Source organism: Tupaia chinensis, unplaced genomic scaffold (genome assembly GCF_000334495.1).
Source record: "Tupaia chinensis unplaced genomic scaffold, TupChi_1.0 Scaffold000126_2, whole genome shotgun sequence".
In the NCBI taxonomy this organism is placed as follows: Eukaryota; Metazoa; Chordata; class Mammalia; order Scandentia; family Tupaiidae; genus Tupaia; species Tupaia belangeri.
The window spans coordinates 2,487,808-2,492,142 of NW_006159594.1; the positions used below are offsets into that span (position 1 = coordinate 2,487,808).

Sequence of the window (4,335 nt, forward strand, 5' to 3'; positions counted from 1 at the left end):
CGCCCCCGGCAGCCGACCCCCCCTGCACTGGGAGGAGGCGCACGGACGCGGAGCTGCGGCGCCGGCCACCGAGCCTGGGCGCTGGCTAGAGCGGCGCTACACCCTGGCTCGCCGAAATGCTGCGCCCTCTGCAGGTGTGGGGAGGGGCACGCGGCTCCAGAAGCGCCTGCGCGGGGCCCTGTCGGGAAACGTCGAACACCACTTGTTAGATCTCTGGTGTGTGCGAGTGCACATGCGCGACGGTGACGCGTGTGTGCAATGAGCTGGGTGGGTAGATAATTCCAGTTAGCAGCGCCAACTGCAATCTAGTTGAAGTTTCTTCAACAGTCGGAAGCCCACACCCTCACTACTCACTGACCTAACTCTGGCCTCACAGGCCACCTCCTTATTGTCAAATCTAAAGGGTGGAGTTTCCCGTCCTTATCGTCCCTAACCTCTGCAGCTTTTGAAGATTCGGAGTTTAAAAAAAAAAAAAAACAAAAACAAAAAAAAAAAAAAAGGGAACCAGCAGTAGAGTAATGGCTATGTCGCTGGACTCCCACATAGTCGACCGCGGTTCGCATCCTGGACCCGGTGGCTTAAAACTCACGCCAGGCGCGTGTGCGTGCAGTGCTCAAGATCCCGAGAGGAGTATGGAGGAGAGGGGATTGCGGCGTGACCATCCCCTCTGGGGGGTGATTTCTCGCTTTCTAGCTCTATGTCTCTATCTGGCGGGCCCAAGCGCCCTATAGTGAAAACCTCTCCAAAAAAAAAAAAGATTCTGAGTTCTTATATGTGACACCCCCATCTTGGCTTCTTCTGCACCTTTGCCTCTTCATCTGTTCACCTCCTCCTCTAAAATGTTGGTGATCCTCAGGGCCCTTTCTTCATCCACTTTTCAGTGCACACACTGTTCCTGGGAGAACTTTTTCCCCTTAATTAATTAAATAAATAATTAATTTTAGTTTGACCAGAGAAGGACAGAGTGAAAGAGAGAGAGGGGAAAATGAGAAAGCAAGCCACCAGGTCTGGGACTCAAACCGCTGTCAGCAATATAGGAGTACAGTACTCTTAACTACTACACCACCTGCTGCCCACCACTGGGAGAACGTTTTAAAAAATCTAAGCTTTCAGCTGCTTGGAGTCGGAGCTCCCCAGAGCTGTCTGTCCTTGGCTCACAAATCTTTCCAGTTCATACTTTCTCTGGGTGACTTCATCCATACTCGTGGTTTTAATTACTATGTGTAGGCTGATGACACCCAAATTGTATCTCTGGCTCAGCTGTCTTGCATGCTTTAAAATTAAATAAATAAATAAATAAATAAATAAATAAATAAATAAAATACATGCACACACAAAAGCCTATTGGGTAGCACGTGAGTATCCAAGAGATACCCCAGGTCTCCAAAAGCAAAAGGTTTGATTGTTTCCCATCCATCCCATCTACACATTGGCTTTAGGTTTCTTATTGTGGTGGATGACACTATTCCTCTCCCACTTCTTTTTTCCTTTTCCTTCCTTCGCCCCTTATTTGTAAAACATTAATATTTAACAAATATAGAAGAAAAGCAACAAATAGTTGACTTGCATTGTGGGTGAGAAACTCAAACCAGGACAGAGCAGACATTCCTGTTACTCAGTAGGATGTGCTCTGGGGCCACCAGGAGTCTGCAGTGTGAAAGGTTCGTCTTTCTTCTTACACAGGTCTCAAACCGCTGAGGTGGGGGCCTGAATGTGATGGCTGGTCCTGATTTTTGCTGTTTAACCATTTTTTCTTGATCTTACTCTCTGATTCCATATATCCCAGATTATTCAATAGATTTTTAATAAACTTCTAAGATGAAGGGGAATTTCTTGTTCATTGTTTGCCCGAAATCCTGGCTCATGTTTATCTTATTACATAAAAAATATGCTCTAAAAATGCAAGTTCAGCTACTAAAATTTATTTAAAGATCTGGCAATTTCCATAGTGCAGGCCATTCTGAAATACGAGCTTTCTCAGTTGCCCCCTTCCCACATTTATTTCTTTCTTTCTTTCTTTCTTTCTTTCTTTCTTTCTTTCTTTTTTTCTTTTGCCTTTTCTTTTTTTCTTTTATTTCTTTCTTCTTCTTCTTTTTTTTTAATATTTAGAGCTTGTGGTCACAGAACATAAAAATATACATTGAAATATTTCAACATTGGTCAGGATTTTGGGTATGCATGCACACACACTCCACATGAATTTCAAGTCACTGGATCCAGACTCAGACTGTGGTCAGCCTGTGGGAATCCAATGCCTCAGTCACTGTGCCACCTGCTGGCCCAGCCTTCCCACTTCTTAATCTCTTTTATTTTTATTATTTTAAAAATTTTTATTTACTTAATTTTATTTGTTCTTATTATTTATTTTTAATTTTGCCAGAGAGAGAGAGAGAGAGAGAGAGAGAAAGTCAAGCCACCAGGTCCAGGACTACGAACCGTGGCCAGCCATGCGGGAGTCCAGCACCTCAACCACCATGCCACCTGCCAGCCCCTCTTCATCTCTTAAATACTTCCTCATCTCTGCTGCCACTAAGAGTTCAAGGTCCTCAATTTCTTCCTCAGGATGTTGAAAGTCTTTTCCATGTTCCCCATCTCCACCCCTTTCTTTATTATCAGTTTATCCTCTGTGGTGGATCAGTTTTTCTAAAACACAGATTCAATGTCCCATCTCTACCTAAAAACCCGCAGTGGCTCCTCACAGCTTTTCAGGACAGAGTTGGAATCTGTCAACCTAGCACGTTAGGCCTTCTCGGCACTTGGGCAGAAAGCCCACTCTCTGGCCTTATGTCTTGCCTGATGAAAAATTCTTAAATCTCTTCATCCTAACCCTGCCTAATTAAAAACTCTTAAAAACCTTCAACCCCACTTGCAGTGTCCTACACATCACAACTTTTTTTCTCTCTTCTTGACTCTCCCCCATACACACAGTCTGTGCCACAGTGACTCTTTGCCACAGTATCTGCTACTCATCTTTAAAATGTAACTGAAGCCTCATCTCCAGGAAGTTCTCCAAACTCCCCCTGTGTGATCTGATATTTCATATGTGCTATTGAAGATAGAGCTGCTTTTTCTGTAAGTCTGGGTTTATGTGCCAGCATCTCCTATCAGATTGAAAGCTCCTGGAGAGAGGAAACAGTTCTTTCAGTCTTGCCTCTGTAATAAACGGCCCTTGTTCTTATTAGTTGTTTGGTGGTAGTCTGATGAACAAAAGAGCTCATAGTGAGGTACTCAGGCATTCAGGGATGGGAGAGAACTGCATAGCCTGGACCAGCTCGGGAAGGTTTCCTGGTGAAGCTTATTTGGGGTTAAAGGTGGTGTGTGTGTGTGTGTGTGTGATGTTTTTGTGAGTTGTATAAGTCCATATGGCACATATATGTTTATATCTCACACCTGGGCAAGAAAGTATGGCCTTACATTTTTGTAGTCATGCAACAATTAACTATGAAGATATTTTCTTAGAAATGGGTTAAATGATTTTGTTGTGTAATGTCATAGAACGCACTTACACAGACTTCGATGGAATAGCCTATAGTACACATAGGATATGTAGTATAGCCTAGTATCATTTTTTCCCTTTTTATTTTTTTGGTTTGTGTGTGTGTGTGCACCAGAAGGAGAGACAGAGACAGAGAGAGAAAGTGAGACATTATCTCACAAAGGGAACAGTTATGCCACAATCCCTTCTCCTCCAGTCTCCTCTTGGGATTTTCAGCAGGCATGCACATGCGCCCATGCGATTTTCAAGCTGCCGGGTTTGGTACTTGAACTGCAGACGACCATGTGGGAGTCCAGCATCCCAACCACTATACCACTTGCTGGCCCCATCCTATTATAATCTTTAAAAATATTTTTTTAGGGACCAGCAGTTAGCGTAATGGCTATGTCACTGGACTCCCATGTAGTTGACCGCAGTTTGAGTCCTGGACCCGGTGGCTTAAACTCACGCTGGGCGCGTGTGCGTGCGTGCCCTAGATCCCGAGAGGAGAATGGAGGAGAAGGGATTGCCGCGTGGCTATCTCACCTGGGGGGTGATTTCTCGCTTTCTGTCTCTATGTCTCTCTCTATCTTTCTGGCGAGCACATGCACCCTATAGCAAAAACCTCTAAAAATATTTTTTATTGCCAGAGAGCACATGGACTTGCAGATAAGAGAGAGAGAGAGAGAATCCTCCAAACGAGGGCCATGCCCAATCCCCTTTCCTCCATTTCTCCACCCCTGCATTTGGGTAAACATGCACAAATGGCGTTTTTCTTTTTTTTTATTTTTATGATTACAACAGACATTCATTTAAAGTAATACATCCACAGACCAAATAATCTTTTAAATGATATGTTT

At 44.0% G+C, this 4,335-nt stretch overlaps 1 protein-coding gene across 1 annotated transcript in view; it reads right to left on the reverse strand.

The window, feature by feature from the left end:
* RABGGTA (Rab geranylgeranyltransferase subunit alpha) overlaps positions 1–174 on the reverse strand; it is a 7,394-nt gene extending 7,220 nt beyond the window's left edge. Inside the window, exon 1 of the mRNA XM_006144571.3 lies at positions 23–174. The gene's annotated coding sequence lies outside the window, so the exon portion shown is untranslated. The remainder of the gene's footprint in view (positions 1–22) is intronic.
* Positions 175–4,335: the final 4,161 nt, after the last annotated feature.